This window comes from Lactuca sativa, chromosome 5 (genome assembly GCF_002870075.4).
Source record: "Lactuca sativa cultivar Salinas chromosome 5, Lsat_Salinas_v11, whole genome shotgun sequence".
NCBI classification, from domain to species: domain Eukaryota; kingdom Viridiplantae; phylum Streptophyta; class Magnoliopsida; order Asterales; family Asteraceae; genus Lactuca; species Lactuca sativa.
In genome coordinates, this window is record NC_056627.2 from 243,219,380 (window position 1) to 243,242,904 (window position 23,525).

Sequence of the window (23,525 nt, forward strand, 5' to 3'; positions counted from 1 at the left end):
ATATGGTGGGGCACCAATACTGGAATGAAAGTTTTTGTTGTAGGAGAACTCTGCAAGAGGTAGGTAGGAGTCACAACCCCTACCGAAGTCAATAACACAAGCTCTCAGCATATCCTCAAGATTTTGTATGGTCCGCTCACTCTAGTCGTCCGTTCGCGGGTGATAGGCTGTACTAAAGTGCAACCGCACGCCCAGTTCCTTGTCGAACTTCTGCCAGAAACAGGAGGTGAACCGAACATCACGGTCTGAGACAATAGAGATCGACACCCCATGGCGAGAAACGATCTTGCAGATATACAAGTCGGCCAGCTTCTCGGATGATGAACTCTCCCGTTTAGCTAAGAAGTGGGCGCTCTTGGTTAATCGATCCATGATAAACCAAATAACGTGAAGCCCTTCGCCTTCCTCAGTAGCTTGGTGATAAAATCCATCATGATCTGTTCCTACTTACATATGGGAATCTCCAAGGGCTGCAGCTTGTCATTCAACCTCTGGTGCTCGGCCTTGACCATCCTGCAGGTCAAGCACCTCTCCACGTACCAGCGATTTCTCACTTCATGCACGACCACCAATAACTTAATCGCAAACTCGGTACATGCTGGTGGCCCCTGGGTGAATAGAGAAGTGAGACTTATGAGCCTCCTCCAGAACAATCTGTCTGACCCCACCAGACATCGGAACCTAGACCCAACCGCAGCGGGTCAACAATCCCTGACTATCCTGCACAAACCGGGTGTTCTCACCCCTAATCCGATCAAGCTTCCAATTCTCCTGCCACATACCCTCAGCCTGAACTTCCTTGATCAAACTCATTAGTGGAGAATCCACTGATATCCTCATACATGTTGTCGGAGTAGAAGATCCAACTGACTTGCGGCTTAAAGCGTCCGCAACTCCATTCGCTTTACCTGGGTGGTAAAGGATCTCACAGTCGTAGTACTTGACTACATCTAGCACCTGCTCTGACTCGTGTTCAGGTTCGGCTGATCCACGATGTGTATCAGGCTCCTGTGGTCTGTGTATATGGTACAGTGGACCCCATAGAGGTAATGTATCCAAATCTTTAAAGTGAAAACCACCGCTCCCAAATCCAAATCATGAGTAGGGTATCTCATCTCGTGCGGCTTCAGCTTCCGCAATGCATAGACTATCACCCGTCCTCTCTGCATGAGGACCGCTCCCAGTCCTGTGGTGGATGAATCACAGAACTCTACAAAATCCTCAACTCCCTCCGCAAGTGTGACATCCCCAAAATCACGGCCAGAAAAGACCGATTTTGTTTATGCTTTGTAAAAATCAGAGTACTTCTTTTCATAAAAATGTTGCGGAATTTGTTCCCAGAAAAACACGATAAATACGTTATTAAAACATTTTCGAAGAAACGTATCTATTTCATTTTAAAACGTTTGGGATGTCATTGTTAATACAGAAACATAAGCATAAACAGAACTTACAATTATTTACACTAGTGATCTACATCTCTTTAAATCTCTCAGTGTAATGTCACTTCATATCGTCACCTGTGATGTAAATAAACTGAGTGGGTCAGGTTGGGAAACCTGGTGAGTACATAGGGTTTTCAACCCACAATAATATAGTTATTATGTTTAAACAATCAAACAATCAACCCAATTACCCATCCCCATTATCTTCTTTTAGTCTTCCCTAAAGATGTTATCTCAAGGGTCATCTCCTATATCATATTTACTTCTCATCTCCTTACATCGTATTTCCTTATTTGATTGTTCCTATGAACTTTACCTAAGGATCATCGCCTACATTGCATAGACAATACTAATCCGGGGATTACTCCCTCAATATGTGTCTAGCAAGAGTTAGGGTATCATCGCATGACTACGCAGCCACAACATCGCCTGGACTTGTAAATCATGATAAGGGTTAGTCTACCATCGCATGATTACGTAGCCACAACATCGCCTGGACTCGTACTTCATAATAAGGGTTAGATTATCATCGCATGAATACGTAGTTACAACATCGCCTGAACTCGTAATTCATCACCTACAGGTTACTAGCCTGCTGGTGTTTCCACGGGGTTGTCTATAATAGTCCGTGATCGCCATCTATAGTCTGGTAGATGACTACATCTCCAAATTGTCGGACAAGGTTGTAGTATCCTACATCACCAATTCATAATCACCTATCTATCCTCACCTAATTATCATCACCTTCCTATCATCACCTATCTCTCATTATTTTATTTCATCACTCACCAACTATTTCATCTACCCGTGTTTTATCCCAACATATTTGTAGATATAAAATAAATATACAGTTTAAATCATTTAAAACATGTATAAATCATTCATCCAACATAGACAGCAAGTATTCAAACAATATGCACACATAGCACGTAATTTATATTAAAATACTTCATATCTATGTGTAAGATGAAAGGGACTATGCACTCACTTGATTAGGTGGTGACTCAGCACTCGGACAGCGCTTCGATACTCTCAAAATGATATTCCTTCGATAAAACTGCAAATTTTATCGAAAACCGGGACTTAATTGGAGCAGCGTTTCGAAACTGAAAAACTCCTTTTTCTCGGGACTCCGGGAGCCTCGGGGCTTCCTTAGGGTGCTAGGGGTTTAACTAGGGCTTGGGGGGTTAGAAACCCTAGAGAGAGAAAGAAATCTAGAGAGTGAAGGAGAATTGTGTGAAAAATGCGAAGGCCCTCACCCCTTTTTATACCCTGCGAGGCCTCGGACTACGCTGGGCATAATCCTTGGCTACGCGGGGCGTAACTTCAGATGGGGCTGCCACATCGATTCTAGCTGTCTCGCACTCGGAAGGGATAAGACCGAAGGGTACGCTGGGCGTACCGAACTCGGACGCGGGGCGTAAGGCGAAGCGAGGCGACTTGGCGAGATCCAAAGGGCGCTTTGTTGATCGACGATGGACGGCTGCGATGAGGCCACGTCATCTATCTCGCATCAGATTTCGCAACTTGCATACTCATCTTTAAAAATTCGTAACTTTCGCGTATGAGCTCTGTTATTGATGTTATTTATATCCACGCGAAGGTGGGAACGTACTCTATAACTTTCGTTTAGAATCCGTCGGCTAATTTTGGCTCGATTTTAAATTTTGTATTATTAACGGGCCGGGACAGGATTGGTCCGTTAAATCCTCATAACTTCTTCATCCGACATCCGTTTTTGCCCATCTTTTTCTCGTTACGCTACTCTCAACAAGATATTCGATTCTCGTTTAGGTCGTGTCGGCTAAAAACCGCTCGATCTATTATTCGAATTTCGGGCTGTACACTACTAGTCCGAAACTTCGAAAAATCATAACTTCTTCATACGAAGTCAGATTTGGGCGTTCTTTTTATCGATGTTCTTAGTTTAACATATTCTACGACTTTCGTTTAGATTGCTAAGGCTAAATCTCGCTCTATCGTAAATTCACTATTTACGCTTCCCGGTATCGTGCCGGTTCTGTCGCGAAACTTCGACGGGTCATAACTTCTTCGTTATAACTCGGATTTAGGCGTTCTTTATATGTACGGAAACCTCGTGACATATACTACAACTTGGTTAAGATTATTTATTCTAAGTAATCTTTTGTCGAAAAGTCGTTTTCGACCCCTATTGCCTGTAAATTGACTAGCCCGGATTTGCGGGCGTTACAATTATCTCCCCCTTAGGATGATTACGTCCCGGAATCATCAACGAAACAGGGCTCGTATAATGACTCCATACGTCATCTTTTCATCCTAGGTAATAATTATAACTTCTATATTCCTTCAATTCTATCTCTTAGACTCATTGACTGTAAGCAGTACTCGATCGTGCACATGCTCTATACCTCAGGTTAGACTAATTATGATCATTTAAGTCACAATCTCGATCCTTACTAGATACGATATTGAGATGAGTTCTTTTATTACTACCATAGATCGATGTGTCATATTCTAATGACCTATCATCGTATGTTGCAACACTTAGACTTAGGTCTCTTAGAGTTAAATTCTAAAACAAGTTATGCCTTCCTTCATGTTCTAATGTGATATAATCACACTTTAACATTTGGCATTTCTAGCTACCAACTTCTTTAACAACGAGTGAGATACTTCTATTGATTGATTTGATTTCAACCGTTTGGTTTAAGTCAGACGCTACATCAAATTTGGTTCTCTGAACCACACAACATACTCATCGTAGTCGGACTCGATTCGATATGACCACTAGGGTTGGAATATCAACAATCTTCTTAGTCATTACCGAAACGATGGTAACAACACACTTGAATAAAACGAAATCAATTACTAGCTTCTTGGTAACCTTGTGACTTTCCCTGATCCAAGTGTGAGTCCTATGCTTCCGGTAGTATAGGCCTCTACTACCATTCACACCTACTCATACTCGTCCCAAGTATTGTCTCGTAGTTTCCCAAGTCACCATGAAGCAAATCATACAATCATTCAACACATCAGATAACAAAACGAAGGTTTTATATTATTTCTTGAAACGATTACATAGGTGTTGAAGTTCACCCTGGACTATGCCTCTAATAGGCTACATTATAAAATACTATGGCTACTACATAACTTGATCTTCTGATATGAAGTCCTCATCCTTGATTCCTTGCACGGTTTTCTGCTTCGTCGAGGATCATGTGAAATGCCCTTGGCCTTGGTGGCGTTTCTGGTCTTGCTGCTTTATTTTTCTTTGGGAAGTTTTTTGAAATATGCCCATCATTTCCACATTCGTAGCACTTCTTGTTGTCGAATGTACAATCTCTGGAATAGTGACCGGTCCTACCACACTTATAGCACGTCACTTCACCATCGCATCTTCCGAAGTGCTTCTTCTTGCACTTCTCACACCACTTGGCTTCATTCCTTCGGTCGTCCATGTTAGACTTCGAGAACTTTCCCTTATTATCAGGTCTTGAGGATCCTTCCAACTTCCTCTTCTCACCAACTTCAACTTTCTCCAGACCCTTTTCCCTTATTTGGGTCTCAACATTCTTGGCTGCCCAGATGGCGGCTTTCAAAGTGGTTGCTTGTTTGACCATTGGACCAAAGTCTGCTGGTAATCCATGGGCAAACTTATTGACCTTGGAGAGTTCAGTTGGAACTAGATAAGGAACAAGCTTCATTTTCTCCGTAAAACTTGCAGCATACTCGATGACACTCATCTTTCCCTTCTTTAGATTCTGAAACTCGTTGTTGATCTCTAGTAGATCCTGCTCAGAGCAGTACTACATTTTTAGCTGCACCAGAAAATCCTCCCATGACATCTTGCTCGCTTCTCCTTTGGGCATTTAATCAGCTAGTAGCTTCCACCAGCTTAGTACTCCAGATTTCAACAGAGGAACCGCGAGAGCAGTCTTTTGCCTGTTGCTACACTCACAACTCTCAAGCATCGTCTCTATCTCGGAGATCCAGTTTATGACTTCCACCGGCGTCGGGCTTCCAGATAGACTCGGCGGTTTGGACGCCATGAAATCCTTGTATTTGCCTCCACGTCCATCATTTCCTCCATCCTGGTGGTTTTGCCTAACTACTGGTGGGTTGGCTAGACCAACAGTCCCACTTTAGTTTCCCTCCTCAGTTTGCCCCTCGTTCAACTCGGGCCGTTCGATCTGAATGGTCGCTTCCTCTCGATTTTGCTGGAGCAAACGCCTGTTTTCCTCCATTTGACGATCCAACATCGCTTGGATCATCGCTTGCACTCCGGCCATTGTGATTGGCTCAGCAGCGGCTTCCATCACCGGTATTTGCTCAATCACTGGGGGTTGGTTTATGTTCCTATTTGCATTCACGTTTCCGCTACGGGTTCTTGCCATCTTGATCTATACACCGAATAAGGTGAATCTAGATCTTTACTTAGGATTGATGTCTTAAATGATCCTTATCACCCCGAAACGTTATATGCTAGTTCTAATATCGTAGTCGTATGTTTAGAATCCTAAACACATAAGGTTTCCAGATCCGGTCGGCAAGAGACCATAGATCCGAACAATTAACAACATATTATGCACAAAGCATTTAGCACATAAAAGCAATTTAGGCATCATTCCTAAAATAAGCTAGTGCTCACACCTCACAATCATCGCTTAGCATTCTAAGTTTAAGTCTAGAAATAAATTCATATTCCTAGTTCGCTTAAACTAATGCTCTGATACCAACTGTGACATCCCCAAAATCACGGCCAGAAAAGACCGATTTAGTTTATGCTTTGTAAAAATCAGAGTACTTCTTTTCATAAAAATGTTGCGGAATTTGTTCCCAGAAAAACACGATAAATACGTTATTAAAACATTTTCGAAGAAACGTATCTATTTCATTTTAAAACGTTTGGGATGTCATTGTTAATACAGAAACATAAGCATAAACAGAACTTACAATTATTTACACTAGTGATCTACATCTCTTTAAATCTCTCAGTGTAATGTCACTTCATATCGTCACCTGTGATGTAAATAAACTGAGTGGGTCAGGTTGGGAAACCTGGTGAGTACATAGGGTTTTCAACCCACAATAATATAGTTATTATGTTTAAACAATCAAACAATCAACCCAATTACCCATCCCCATTATCTTCTTTTAGTCTTCCCTAAAGATGTTATCTCAAGGGTCATCTCCTATATCATATTTACTTCTCATCTCCTTACATCGTATTTCCTTATTTGATTGTTCCTATGAACTTTACCTAAGGATCATCGCCTACATTGCATAGACAATACTAATCCGAGGATTACTCCCTCAATATGCGTCTAGCAAGAGTTAGGGTATCATCGCATGACTACGCAGCCACAACATCGCCTGGACTTGTAAATCATGATAAGGGTTAGTCTATCATCGCATGATTACGTAGCCACAACATCGCCTGGACTCGTACTTCATAATAAGGGTTAGATTATCATCGCATGAATACGTAGTTACAACATCGCCTGAACTCGTAATTCATCACCTACAGGTTACTAGCCTGCTGGTGTTTCCACGGGGTTGTCTATAATAGTCCGTGATCGCCATCTATAGTCTGGTAGATGACTACATCTCCAAATTGTCGGACAAGGTTGTAGTATCCTACATCACCGATTCATAATCACCTATCTATCCTCACCTAATTATCATCACCTTCCTATCATCACCTATCTCTCATTATTTTATTTCATCACTCACCAACTATTTCATCTACCCGTGTTTTATCCCAACATATTTGTAGATATAAAATAAATATACAGTTTAAATCATTTAAAACATGTATAAATCATTCATCCAACATAGACAGCAAGTATTCAAACAATATGCACACATAGCACGTAATTTATATTAAAATACTTCATATCTATGTGTAAGATGAAAGGGACTATGCACTCACTTGATTAGGTGGTGACTCAGCACTCGGACAGCGCTTCGATACTCTCAAAATGATATTCCTTCGATAAAACTGCAAATTTTATCGAAAACCGGGACTTAATTGGAGCAGCGTTTCGAAACCGAAAAACTCCTTTTTCTCGGGACTCCGGGAGCCTCGGGGCTTCCTTAGGGTGCTAGGGGTTTAACTAGGGCTTGGGGGGGTTAGAAACCCTAGAGAGAGAAAGAAATCTAGAGAGTGAAGGAGAATTGTGTGAAAAATGCGAAGGCCCTCACCCCTTTTTATACCCTGCGAGGCCTCGGACTACGCTGGGCATAATCCTTGGCTACGCGGGGCGTAACTTCAGATGGGGCTGCCACATCGATTCTAGCTGTCTCGCACTCGGAAGGGATAAGACCGAAGGGTACGCTGGGCGTACCGAACTCGGACGCGGGGCGTAAGGCGAAGCGAGGCGACTTGGCGAGATCCAAAGGGCGCTTTGTTGATCGACGATGGACGGCTGCGATGAGGCCACGTCATCTATCTCGCATCAGATTTCGCAACTTGCATACTCATCTTTAAAAATTCGTAACTTTCGCGTGCGAGCTCTGCTATTGATGTTCTTTATATCCACGCGAAGGTGGGAACGTACTCTATAACTTTCGTTTAGTATCCGTCGGCTTATTTTGGCTCGATTTTAAATTTTGTATTATTAACGGGCCAGGACAGGATTGGTCCGTTAAATCCTCATAACTTCTTCATCCGACATCCGTTTTCGCCCATCTTTTTCTCGTTACGCTACTCTCAACAAGATATTCGATTCTCGTTTAGGTCGTGTCGGCTAAAAACCGCTCGATCTATTATTCGAATTTCGGGCTGTACACTACTAGTCCGAAACTTCGAAAAATCATAACTTCTTCATACGAAGTCAGATTTGGGCGTTCTTTTTATCGATGTTCTTAGTTTAACATATTCTACGACTTTCGTTTAGATTGCTAAGGCTAAATCTCGCTCTATCGTAAATTCACTATTTACGCTTCCCGGTATCGTGCCGGTTCTGTCGCGAAACTTCGACGGGTCATAACTTCTTCGTTATAACTCGGATTTCGGCGTTCTTTATATGTACGGAAACCTCGTGACATATACTACAACTTCATTAAGATTATTTATTCTAAGTAATCTTTTGTCGAAAAGTCGTTTTCGACCCCTATTGCCTCTAAATTGACTAGCCCGGATTTGCGGGCGTTACAGCAAGAGTCCAGACTGGAGCCTTGCAAAGTCGTTGTCGGAGGGTCTCAAATGCCCTCTACTACTCAGGGCCCCACTGGAAATCCACCCCCTTCCTCTTTTGATGAGTGAGGGGTACTGCAATCTTGGAGAAATCCTGTATGAATCTCCGATAGTACCCAACGAATCCCAAGAAGCTCCTGATATCTGAGGGAGATTTCGGAACCTCCCACTACATAATTGCCTTGATTTTGGCCGGACCGACCAAAATCCCCTCTTGGTTAACTAGGTGTCCAAGGAACTGAACCTCTTGTAACCAAAACTCGCACTTCGAGAACTTGGCATAAATTCGTTCTCTTCTCAAAACTCTCAATAGCTCCCGTAGATCCTCATCACGCTGTTCTCGGGTCTTGGAGTACACCAAGATATCATATGTGAATACAATGACTGAGCAATCGAGAATCGGTCTGCAGACCCGATTCATCAGGTCCATAAATACTGCAGGCGCTTTAGTGAGCCGAAACGGAATCACCACTAACTCGTAATGTCCATAACGTATCCGGAACGTGGTCTTCTCCACGTCCTCCTCTCTAACCCTGACCTGATGGTACCCGGACCTCAGGTCTATCTTGGAGAACCAAGATGCTCTCTGCAACTGATCGAAAGGATCATCTATCCTCGGAAGTGGATAACGGTTCTTCATCGTCAACTTGTTCAACTTCGGGTAGTTAATGAACATCTGGTGTGAGCCGTCATTCTTCCTGACGAAGAGGATCGGTGCTCCCCACGGAGAACTGCTCGGACGAATGAATTGCTTGCCCAACAGTTCCTGCAACTGTGATGACAACTCCTGCATCTCGGGTGGTGCCAAACAGTACGAAGCCTTGGCGATAGGGGCTCTACTTGGCATTAGGTTGATCCTAAACTTGACCTGCCTCTCCGTAGGCACTCCGGGTAACTCCTCTAGGAACACATCAACAAACTCCCAGACCAATAGAACCTCTGAAACGAAAATCTGATCCCTAACCCGCGTATCCACCACATACACTAAATTACCCACACACCCGTGCTGAATGTAAAGTCGAGCCCTGGTGGCTGAGCAGAAACCTTAACCCAATTTGGTGCCCTCGTTGAAGATATCCAGTTCTCCCCCACTTGGGGTTCGAACTACCACCCGTTGACCCTCACAGTCAATCATGGCACCAAAGCGACTAAGCCATTCCATTCCAACGATCACACACACATGTCCCATGGGGATCAATATCAAGTCCATCAGTAAGGATACCCCGAAGATGTCCAGTACGCAACCCTGATAGACGGAAGAAGCAGAAATCCTGTGTTTGTTGGCAATAGAGACTCGCAACAGACACTCTAGCTCTCCTACTGCAAACTAAACTCCCTACTAAAAGACTGAGAGACAAATGACCGACTCACCCCCGAGTCAAATAATACCAAAGCTGGTAAGGAGTTCACTAAGAACGTACCTAATCACAAGTACAAACATATAAGTATAAAACAATGAAGTTAACAAGATAAAAGATAGAAACATACCAGCAACCACGTCCGGTGCTGTCCTGCCCTCCATGGCTGTAAGCTAGAAGGCGGGTCCCCAAGCCTTTGGAGGCTCTACTCTACCCTGAATCTTGTCAGTATATCCTTAATGTAGCTGGTGCGGGAGCCTGCGCCGGCTTGGCGGCGAGCAACGGACAGTTGGCCTTCACATGGCCAATTTGATCACAATGGTAACATATCCTCACACTCGGAACTGCAGCGGGATGGCGACAATCCTTCGCATAATTCCCCTCCTTGCCAAACTTGTGGCACCCGCTACCTGATTGACAAACCCCATAATGACCCTTTCTGCACTTTCCACAAGTGCGGTCGCACTGACCATGAGTCCTAGAATCAGCGGTCTTAGACCGCTTCGGTGCCAGCTGTGACTACGCCGAGGCATGCCTCTGCTCCCATAATTGTAACTCAATCTCCAGCTCACGCTGCCTAGCGGGCTCCTGTAACTCCAGCAGCGTATCACATCGTTGGGTAGTAACAAACAGACGAATATCAGTCTTGAGCATGCTCAGATAACGTGTCATCCGAGTCTGCTCAGAAGCAAACTCTGGGAAAAACATCGCCCTCTCTGTGAACATGCGTGTGATCTCCGTCACCGTCTCCGTACACTGTAACAGATCCAAAAACTCCTATGATAGTTGCTCGCACTCGACCTGTGGAATGTAGCGAGCGCGGAACATATCCCTAAACTACTCCCAAGTAACTCCAACTCTCTGATCATCAGTATACGACCCAGTCATCAACTTCCACCAGTCCTTTGCCCCGGACCTCAACAAGTTCAGGGCACATATGACCTTCTGGTCAGCAGGACATGAGCACATGAAGAAACATCCCTCCATGTCAGACAGCCACCTCATGGCTATGATCGGATCCAAAGTCCCATCAAAAGCCGGGGGTTTCGTGTTATCCAAGTCTCGGTACTGAAAGCCCCGACTGGCGGCTCTCCTATTGCTGTTACAGCTGATGTAGCTGATGCGGCGGACGTCTCAGCAAGATCTACATATTTTTCCTCAAAATACTCCATCATGGCAATCTTAATAGACCCGAACATCTCCGGAATCTGACCCCGGAGAATCTCTACCACCTCCTCACGGATGACCTTCCTGACAAGATCCTCTGTCAACACTATCCCACCCTAGCTTCAAGTCTTGGGAGTTGTCGGGCCGTGCTGACCACCCTGCCCTGGTCCCGATCCGGATCCAATCACAAAATGCCTCGTAACCACCATACTGAAAATACACCAGGAAGATATCAGATAATCCGCACAAATTACAAGGAACCAACTCCTAATTAAACCCTAGGGGTTGTGACTTCCTTGGTACACATATGGGTCCTATGCTTTCAGTAGTATGGGCCCATACTACCTTCCACACCTACCCATATTTGTCTCAAGTATCATCACAACACCCTAACAATATACATATGCAAGGTGATCGCTCGATCCTCACTCCTAGAGGAAGGCTAACTATCACATAGCTGGACTGCTGGCCCCACACAACTCAACCATCCATGAAACTTCCACCAACCATGCAACACTAGTGTATGATAGCCATACATAACGCTGGACCCTATAGAAATTCGAATACTCGGTCCTACTCTAAGCCCACCACTAGACAAGGAACATGAAATAAATCTAAACCAAATATTCTCAGGCTATAAGATCTTAATTATGTACAACCTATGATACATACACTAAGAAACTACAGTAATGATGTCAATTTCATATAAGGAAAACCCTAGGCTATCAGGCATCATATAATCAGGCAATTCTATCATGCAATTCCTGAAGATCCCTAGCCTAGTACTAGCATGTTGTTCTAACATATCTTAATATCAAATAACCGCATAGTATTTTTGGGTCTACTTACTGGCTCCGAATGATCGTACACTCTGCATCCTCCTTTAATTATTTTGAAAACCATTTTGAAAATCTTTTTCTTAGTTTGAGACTGGATTCACACGAGTGTTCCTCCAATTCACTCAAACTAAGGCTCTGATACCAACTTGTAACACCCATAAAAATCATTCCAATTTAAAACTTTTTCAACCAATTAAAACCATTAATTATTACAAAGAGTTTTCAAAATAGTTTCATGTCAGAGTATCCTAGAAATCAAAATCATAAAATGTGAGGAGCTGTACGATAATGCCTTTGCATTCCAGCGATCATCCGAAGTACCTAAATCCAAAACTAAAACTGTAAGCATGAAGCTTAGTGAGTTCCCCCAAAATATCGATAGCTCTACAGACTGGACTACCCTTGAGCCCACAGTATGAGTCTGACTTGCCTTACAAGCCCATATCTCATATCTGGCTTGCTCCCCCAGTCTTAGGACTATAACAAAATGATTAGCCTTCACTGCGAGTATGGTATGCTCTCCTGGCCGTCAGATCGCATCTAGAATTCTTAGGAGTCCATAGTATGAGTCTGGCATGCCCTCCCTGGCCCTCAGCTCATATCTGGCATACTCCAGGGTTTGTTGGTCACCACATGGAGTAGTGCAACCTCAACCCTACCCACATAACATGTCGACATGTAACATAAAATGTTCGTATAGATAATCACACAGTATCACAAGTAGTCCTACAGATCTACCAGACTAGCATATCGAACTAACATACATATCTAACTCATACTCAACATATCAATAACTACTACGATATCAATCCAGTGGGCCGACCTTGGTGCCTTAGACCCCTTAGTATAGTGAGGATAACTCACCTTACAAATGTCAAATTTTAGTGATAAGTTCAAACTCTCGAATCACAACCACGAACTCCACCACCTATATTCACCATAGAACTACTTCCATAAAATCCCAATTTACTAAAATACCCTCAAAAGTCAAACGGGTCAACCCTTGGTCAAAGTCAAGGTCAACGGTTAAGTTTAACAGTCCATGTTGACCCAACTCGTCGAATGCAGCTCACTGACTCGTTGAGTCATTCCAGAACTCGAGAAATCATGAAAACCCTAGTTGACTTGCCGAGTTTCCAGACAACTCGTCGAGTTCATGCGTGTCCAAAAGTCAGGAAAAACCTTAACTGACTCGCCGAGTCGTCTCACTGACTCGGCAAGTCTATGCAGAAACTAACAACAACCAGTCTTGATCGGACTCATCGAGCTGACCATGCAACTTGTCGAGTCCCTTCAGTCCATTTCTCATACATATGCTTTTCTCGTGAAACCAAAGCTCCAAATCGTAGATCTAGGCTCCTAGGGTGTGATTATCACGTAAAGTTGCTAACTTTACTTGAATGCAAAGCTCCATGAAGCTAAAACACTCATAACTAGCCTGGGAAGAAGGTTTTGGACATGAAGGAGAGCCAAAGCCTCATAAAGCTTGAGGCTTTATGTCCATAAGGGCCTAGAGGAGTTCAGATCTGAAACTATGCCCTTGTGACAAGCTCAAATCTGAAAGTAACTCCATTTTTGCACCAAAATGCCCGTATTCTCACTTAAGAAGGGATCTAACAAATGGAAGACCAAGGTAAAGGCTTTTTACCTTTAAATGCAAGCCAAGACAATGTAGATACTAGATCTAACCTCTTCTTCTCGTTCCAAGGTTCTAAAACTCCAAGCTTATTCAATTAAAAGCACCAAAAGCACACTTTTGCCTCTCAAACACTCAAGAACAAGGTTTGGACTGATTAGGGTTTCTTCTGGCCGTCAAAAGGTGGTAAGGGGCTAGAGAAAAGGATTTAAGGTCCTTTAAATAAGGTGAAAACCCTAAAAATTAGGGTTTCCATGCACAGCCTCTACTCGTCGAGTTGGGGTCCTCCGACTCATCGAGTAGGAGTCAAAATGACGCGGGATAACTAGGTTTGACAAGACTAGTTGGGGCCTCCAACTCGTCTAGTTCCCTCAATAAAATGAATAAAAAGATTTTAAAATATACCTAGGAGTCGGGGTGTTACAGAAAATTCATTCTCTGGGAAAGAAAAGTAACTACCTAAATTCTGATCGTTACAAATCTCCCCCACTTGAATTTGACTTCGTCTTAGAAGTCTGTTGATGTGAATAGATATGGGTAATGCTCTCTCATCTCGTCTTCCGGCTCCCTCGTCCATTCGGAGCCCCTCCAGTGCTGCCATTGTACCTTCTCCAGCTTCACCACTTTGTTACAAAGAGCTTTAGTTTCCTATCCACCTGAATATTATCCAATGAAATAAATGCAGCCTAATCTGCTACAAACTTCCGGAGCTGCGACACGTGGAAAGTGTTATGGATCTGACTGAGCTCATCAGGAAGATCCAACCGATAAGCAACCCTGCCAACTATGGCATAAATCCTGAATGTTCCAATGAACCGGGACCCCAGCTTGCTGCTCTTCTGAAACTGGATGACACCTTTCTAAGGTTACACCTTCTGCAAAAACAAAATCCCCCACCTGAAACTCAAGATCTGAATGACGTCAGCCAACATAGCTTTTCTGATGGCATTGCGCGACTCGCAGCCTATCACACACCCGTTGAATCAACTTAGTGGTCTTAAGCACCACTTCGGTGTTTCCCATGACTCGATAGCCAACCTCCCCCTAACAAACCAGAATCCTACACCTCCACCCATACAATGTCTCGAATGGGGTTTGGTCAATACTAGCATGATAATTGTTGTTCTAAGAGAACTATGCTAGTGGGAGGTAAGTATCCTAACTCCCTCCAAAGTCTAAAACACATGCCCGAAGCATATCCTCAAGCTTTTGGATCGTCCACTCGCTCTGCCCTTCAGTCTAGGGATGGTAAGTTGTGCTGAAAAGCACCCAAGTACCTAAATCCTCATGAAACTTCCTCCATAACCTGGAGGTGAATCGAACATCGCGGTCCGAGACCATGAATACTGGAACTATGTCCCTGACTACCACCTCCCACACGTAGATATCTGCTAATTTCTTGGCGAAGATACTCTCAAAAATCAGAATAAAATGAGCACTCTTGGTCAACCTGTCCACAATAACCCAAATGGAATCAACACCCCACGTCGTCTTCGGTAACTTCGTGATAAAGTCCATGGTGATCTCCTCCCATTTCCACATGGGGATGGGTAATGGCCGAACCTTGCCGTGAGGCCTCTGATGCTCGACTTTGACCTTCCAGCACGTTAAACACCACTCAACAAACAAAGCAACTTCCCACTTTATGTAGGTCCACTAGTAGCATAATCTCAAGTCTGGTACATCTTCGTGACCCTCAGATGGATAGAAAACTTGGAATTATGCGCCTCCTCCAAAATCTTTTGCCTCACTCCCGCAAATGTAAGAACCCAAACCCTGCCACACTAAATCAATAATCCCCGACTGTCTCTGACAAACAAAGGAATTTGTCCTCTAATTTGCTCAGTCTTCTAATTTTCCTTTATTAATCCCTCTACCTATGCCCCTTGATCATATCCATCAATGGTGAGGTAACTGTCATCCTCAAGTAAACATCTCGGATCGGAGCACTTTCTGCCTTATGTCTCAAAGCATCGGTGACCACATTGGCCTTCCCGGGATGATACAAAATCTCATAGTCATAATCTTTCACCACATCTAACCATCTCCCCTGCAGCGTATTTTGGTTCGGCAGATCCATCAAATATTTCAAACTCTTGTGATCAGTGAAAATGGTGCATTGGACCCAATATATGTAATGATGTGTTTTGAGCACTATAACATCCCTATGGTGCACATACAACCCTAATGCTTTGGATCTATGTTTTCTCTAGTTATACATGCAATTTTCATTTTCCAAAGCATAAAGCCTAACTAGCAAACAACATTGATATTTGAAACATAAAACGAGTTAGATGATTACCTCTTTATTGTAGCTTGTGGCACTTGGCCTTACAAGAGCTTAGTGTTGGATTAGATGTCTAGGCCCATAAATATTATTGGTATGTACTCGACCCGAGAGTAGCATGGTGCATTTGGGTTGCATAACACCAGGACAATTTGTTAGGATGGACTCTTGAGAGAAGGTTATATATGATTTATTTATATATTATAAGTTCTAATATATTAATATGAAATCATATGTTTTAATTAGTATTGATCAAGAATTAATTTGGAATTAATTTAGTGATCTAAAGGAGACTAGTTAAATCTATGGGGTCTAATTATGGTAATTAGTTATATTTATATGTGTTAGGCTTATGATCCATGTTGGATCATGTTTATGTATGGATACATAAAGAGATGGGCCACATGAACCCATGATCATAAAACCCATGGGTGTGGATTTGGGTTATACCCATGACCCTTGAAATCCCACAAATAAATATGTAGTTCATTGCCCAAAATCGCCACTTGTAGTTCTACCAGAAGCTCTTAGAGTATGATGGTGGTTTTGGTGCATGGAGTTTCACTCTCAAGAGTCATCTTTGTCCTAGGTGAGTTGTGATTCCATTTGAGGTGCAACACTTAGGGTACTAAGTTCTTAAAGGACAAAGTGTTTCAAGCAACACCAAAATACATCAAGACTTCAAGCCACATAAAAGGTATGTTACTTTAACTAGTATCTTGTATTGTTTACGACAAATTGCATGCTAGTTATAGGTTTAATACCTTGGAAAATTCTTTTCATGTATAACTAGTTAAAACATAGATCCAAGGTATTTAGGGTTGTATGTGCACCATAGGATGTTGTAGTATACTAAAACCCATCAGTGGTATCAGAGCTAAGGCTTGTTTACAAGTTATACTTGCTGAAATAGCATAAAAATCGAAAATGTTGGCTTTCTGGGCACTAGACTCGTCGAGTCCACTGATGGAATCGCCAAGTCCATGATGAAATTCATCCTACTCGTAGAGTAGGTTCATACACTCGACGAGTAAAAGCCCCTGATAGCATATTTTCGACTTTTAAGGCTGGAACTGGACTGGAATCATTACCCTAAGTTATTTTGAACCTATAAACCTGTTTTTTGATGTGGTAATGTTCATTCTAATCCAATTCAATAGATAATTGTCAATAGATTCATGTTTTGTATTAGTTTAATGGTTAGGCTAATTACATGAAAATTGTTTGATTTGAATTATCTTGTTCTTATGAATTCTTTAGGTTAATAGAAAATTTTGTTTTCAATCCAAATTGATCTAAATGTTGTTCATAATATGTGTTTTTGTAACTTGTCCTCAAGTTATATGAAAAGTCACATTTATGATTCTTAAAACTCATAAAATTTCCATAAGTTATAAAAAAATGAAGAATCTCATTTTTAAATGTTTTAAAGTCTTCCATAACTTGTCCTCAAGTTATGGAACTTGAAGAGTTTTTCCATTAAAACTACTTTAAACTCATAAGTTATGGAATTGAAAAGTTTTTTTGAATTGTTCAAAACTTGCCCTCAAGTTTTGGAATTTGTAAAGTCCCCCCCCCCCCCCATGGATACTTTAATTCCAAGTTGAACACTTAGAATTTTAAAAGTTCAAATTCAATCCTTATACTATTATAATATTAATAGTTAATAGTTATATATATGTATAAGAACAAAGTCAGTATTACCGTTAGTAGGCCTAATTCACGAAGCCGGTCTATAACGGGGGTATAAGGTTACTGCCTATAAAATTGCAGTTTAATGGATGTCCACTCTCACCCACTGCTTCCTTGACTGGTGGAGGGTCATTAGCTGAACGGGTAGGATAGGACTCTAATTCTCCCTTCATTAAAAGTATAATGATAAATACTAAGTAACTAAGCATTTATAAATCCCCAATCTTAGTTACTTATGAAAATGTGAATTTGGTGCTAACCCATGAAATTACACTTTGCACCTTGCTTAAGTCGTTAGTGGAGCGTGTGTGGTTAACCAGCACACTAACTTGGATTTAACAAGGTTGGTCTGGCTTAAGGTTTATCATAGATCGGTGGAGCACGTGTGGTTAACCGGCACATCGATTAGGTGATAAAAATTAAGAGTACCAAGTATATTTGCATGGTTATCCACACCTTGTTTTGGGATCCTTGGCATCCTAGTTACAAAACTTGAAGGGCACAATCGAGATTGAAACATGCCATTGAAAAGCTCAATGAATCTCAAAAGATCTAGAAGTTTCAAATCCAATTAAAACCTAATATTTATTTCGTTTTTCATGGTGGAAATTGGTGAATCGTCATTCGCCTACCTTCAAATATTTTATAGCTTGGATTACGGCATCCCTCTTCCAAGTTATAAAATATTGTGTTGGGTCCTAGCCTTAATATTTCATATTGGGTGTCATATTAAGGACTTAAATCAACTAACTTGAATTTCTCCCATTGTAGATGTCTGGTTCAGACAACTATGATCTTCCCAGATCTCTTGAAACAAACTTTCCTAATGAAGATGATGTGACGTGGTTGGATCATGGAAATCATACTTCACTTCCTCCACATCCTCCAATTATTCTCCTTTACCCACAAGTTCATGAATAATTCAAGGTCACTCAAGCCTTATTGGCAAGCAATGTCTATGTGTGCTCACATCTTGGAGATGAAGTCACATATTGACAAGCCGGGAGAGTTAGGTGTCAAAGTCTAAAGGAATTTGGTTGTTGACTAGGTTCTTCAATCACTTCCTAAGTCACATAGTGAGTTCTTTAAGGACTACTATGTAACTGACTATGACATGACCCTTAATGATCTTACCTATTTGCTTGATGCTGCTAAATCAGCAATGATTTGGAGCACTGGTAAAGCAAATTTGATTGGAAGATCGACTTCCCTAACTTCCATGGACATTGACAACTGTAACAGTGGAAATCCAGAAAAGCTTTCTCTTCCCAATGGAAAGGGATCGGTCATAATCAACTCGGTTGACCAAATGGTAAAGAGAAAGGATAAGTCTGAGATAGTCTCGTGTACCATTCCCAAAGGGTCCACATGTTTCTATTGCCAAAGGAAGGGGAATTGGTTGCGAAGCTACCCTATTTACCTGAAATATCATGAGGATGGTAAAGTCAAATGTTTGACTCTACTTTGGGTAAAGTCCACTATCTGACTCTATTAAGTTCCTATTTGGAGATTCTTATAAATGATGTGACTAGGTCACATGTTGATGTTTTGTAGAATCGAAGAAAGGAAGCTTAAAGGAAGAGTAAGTTGATTCTGATCATGAAGATCAGAATTATAAGATGCTGCTGCTTAAAAGTTATCATAGATTGCTTAGGAATAGATAACAACGTTTTTTTCCATATGCATTTGCATTGTAAGGATAAGTTTTTCCGCAAGTTTTAAAATAAAATAAAAGTTTTGATTTTATTTATTTGAAGTATCCTTAAATTGTCATTTGTGAAAAGTTGTTGTTTATATGATTCCATTGATAACAATATTGGAAAATGGATTCGATTCTTTCGTTTGTGGTAGTGTCATAATTTACCAAATAAGGAAAAAATCTCATCAACCAAGTTTCAGTTGGGATAGAAACTTGGAATAATGCAACTTTTATTGTATGATAGATGAGAATTTTCATCTTTGGGAAATTAAGACTAATTCCTTGTTCACGTGTATATGTGAGTCAAGTGAAGGACTAGGAGATCGGATACACTCGGTTGTGCGCTGATTAGGTCCACCATAAAGAACGATAAGGCCATTCGTCATGATTTAGTAAAGTTTAGTAAATATTGTTGTGCTTACAAGTTTAAGTATAATTCTGAAACATTGGAAAAGTTTCAATGTATGGCCAACGAATGAGAAGGATCAAGATAGGCAGAAAGATAAAAGTTTCTCTAATCTAAAAAGATGGGAGAGTACTTCAATATCATGTTTTATGATCATCTTAATGATTAGTAAAAACCATATCACAATTGATCCTCTAAGGACATCTTAGTGCATTTGTTTGACTAAGAAGAGGAATCGTGAATTGTTGAAATGGTTAAATCAAAAGATGAATCATACTTCGTTCCAAAATCGAGTCTTAGAGTAATACTCCAAGATCGATCCTTAAGTGACATAATGTTAAGAAGGTTTAATAACACTTGTCAAATGTAGAGTAAAATGTTTTCTTACTCTTATACATTTGGAGTTGGTATGTTGTGATGTTTTGGATAAAACTAAGACCAATTGTGTGAAGTGTTTATCTTGATAAGTATCCACACGAACTATTGAATAGTTGTTTTGTCAAGGAATGGTTCTTGACAAGAGAATCTTATATGTCAAGAGGTTAGTGGAAGTCTTAAAGATCTTGAAAAGTTTCAAGAACTAATCAAGAATAAAACCTGTTGTTTATCACTAGCACATGACTTGAGGTTTATAGCCCATCGTGTTGACATATTCTTGTCTGAGTTCCCATTCCAATTAAGGTTGACTATGCATGTGAGTTCTATGAATTCCTAATTGTTTGCATAACTACTTGGAAGCAATGGTAGGCCCTTGTGCTGCCAAGTGGCAAGAAGTTAAGATTGCATAATTTTATTCCATATGAGTTTGGATTTGTCACTAACCTTGTCTTGTGATTATGGTTATGACAAATTCACATGGATAGGAACACATACACCATAAAATCTAAGTGTCATAACGTTTCTCTTCGATTCATGAAAATGATGGTGAGGAAACGCTTTCACTAAGTAGATTTTAAGTAGATAGCAATTGCGATATTTGCATTCTCAAAGTCGTTAGTGGAGCATGTGTGGTTAACTGACACACTAACATGGACTTGTAAGAAATGGAAAAGGTCTAAACAATTGAGACTATGATTACGACATCCCTTTTCATAGTTCAACAAATTGTTTAGACACACATGTGAGCTATCTAAGAAAAGGTGTTTGATTTTGATAAAGTCATATCAAAGCATCTCGTATCAGAAATCTGAACTTTGGTAAGAAAGTCAATAAAGTATTGATTTCTAGAAGTCCAACTGATTTCTGAGTACATGTCAAAGCTAGTGAGAGTACAAATGTTATGCTAATAATTGTCATGTTAGTGGGAGCATGATTATTATGATAAGTGTTGCAAGTTAGAAATGTTAATTTTAGAAAACAAAAGTCTCAATTGGGAAAAGTTATTTTGCTATAGTTAAGGGAGAGAAATTATACTTCATTTCAATTCTAAAAGCTTAGATTGAGATTTTAAACATCTTTAGTCAAGGATATATATATATATATATATATATATATATATATATATATATATATATATATATGAATTTTATGTTGGAATGGTTCAACATAAGGAAATTTTATATATATTGTGTTCTCAAACTTCGATTATGATTACGACATCCCTCTTCATAGTCGAATTATGAAAAAAAGGCAAATAAAAAAAATATTGTAGCAAAAGACTGGTCTAGGATCATGTCTTTTTGTGAGGCATCATGAGTCGTGTCCTATACGCTTCGGGTATAGGATTGATTACATGTGCTATAATATTTATCCTTTCTAAATTTTTCCAAATGCCTAGGGCATTAAGAGGGAAAAGTACTAGAACTGGATATGACTAAAATGATTAAGCAATCATTGAGGACAATCTGAGGTTTACCAAAGATTGGTTGCTCAAGGACAAATTGGGAGTATGGTGTTAATTTTGAAAGGACCATATTGACATATTCTGAAAAGAGGCAACTCTTGTTCAGATATGATAGTCAAAATGGGAATGTGGAAATGTTTCCACAGGTGGAAGTTATTCATTAAATCTGTGTAAGATTAGAAAACTTAATGCAAGAAGGATGTTCAAAGTAATATACTTTGAATTTGATACTGTGTTTCCATGGAATTGATCTCCATTGGAATACTCTGTAATGTCTGTTGACAAGTCTTTGTGACTTTTGTGCATAGTCATTACAAGAGGATCATGGCATATAAGTTTAGAATCTAACAGAGTACAATAATTGGCTAGATTTTGGTATTCTTACATTTTCAAGAAGGATTTGGGATTATGAAATGAGCATCATTGAAATTATGTTCAATTGGTCTATTTAACAAAGTAAGGGTCATAGACAAACATAGTGTGCATACTTAGAGTATGTCATATCTACTGTTTGGACAAACATGGTGTGCATGCTTGGAGCATGGCATGACTATTGTGTTAATTCAAGTATTAGGGTGATAAATCGAAACATTATACAATGAATAATGTGTAATCAATATGGTGATAAATAAAAGGTGTTCTATTTATATTCATACGTTCTGAGACCATATTGGATTCGATTATTCTTGTGTTTCACTTTGCATGTTTTGACTTCTAGAATAACTAGGTCATTCTTCCTGAATGACTAAGTTATTCAAACCATCCACAGTCGATAATACGTTGTAAGCGGATATTAAGGAAAGACTGTCATGAATTGGGTTTGTAGATGTCTAAGGTGTTGGACATAGAAAGAGTTGCTACAACATTCATGAGTGCTCCTGGAATGAGATTCGAGTATTGGATTAAACCCATGCTCATTTGACTCACTTCATGGATTTTATCACGAGTGATCAGGAGACGAAAATATCTTATATTCTTCAAACCTAGAAATATGAGTTGTTGAATATGAGTTTGTTATACATTGATTGTACTAAAACACATTGGTAACTCGATGTATGTGGGATAAAAGCGATATCTGTGGGCCCCTCGATGATTTGGTAATGACAAATGTAAGTGCTCGACCCGATCTGGACTGATTTGATTTGTTTAGTTAGTCAGTTGTCATAAATCAAAAATCAAGAAACAACAAATGGACAGAGAGAATCATTATAATCCATTTCTCAATCCATATGATATCTAGAATGGAGGAATATATGATCCCTTATCTAATGGACGTGTCATTGATTTGTTCAGAGTGCGACATCGGGTTTAAGAGCTACGATTGATGAGAATTGTAATCGAGATTTAGAAAGCAATCATGATTATATGAATGAAAAGTATGAACACAAGGAGTAAATATTAATAAGATCTTATATTGATGAAGAAACTGATTACAGACTTAAGCAGAGAAACATGCGAATGACTAGTGAATCACTTGTTAAATCAATCGTTTCTCTACTTCTAACCTTAGTCCCCATTTATAGGAAACATGAGTGTACAAAAAATATACTAAGTCCTTAACAATACGCTTCGCACAAATGAAGACTTAGTAAAATAATTAACATGCGAAAACAAGAACAGACACTTCGACTTTTACAATTTCTAGACTCTACATTCTCCCCCTTTGTAAACAGTCGAAGCTATTCAGTTTGTGAGATTCTGAACAGTTGAGTGCATTTTTGTTTGGATTTCTGAATACCAAGTGATGATCTTTTTAAGCTCCTTCTTGTCTCCTTCATTATTCTTCATGCAATTATTCATACGAACAATGAAATTCGTATATTGCGAAGTGGTGTATCTTTCAATCTCTGAGACTTAAAACAAAAATCTTTTAGGCTTCCCCTTGGTGTCTTTGCCTGTGAAAACCATGCCAAAAGGTTTAAGGCATATCTCCCTATCTGCAAACTTCTACAATTCTGGTTGAGGCAATGTTG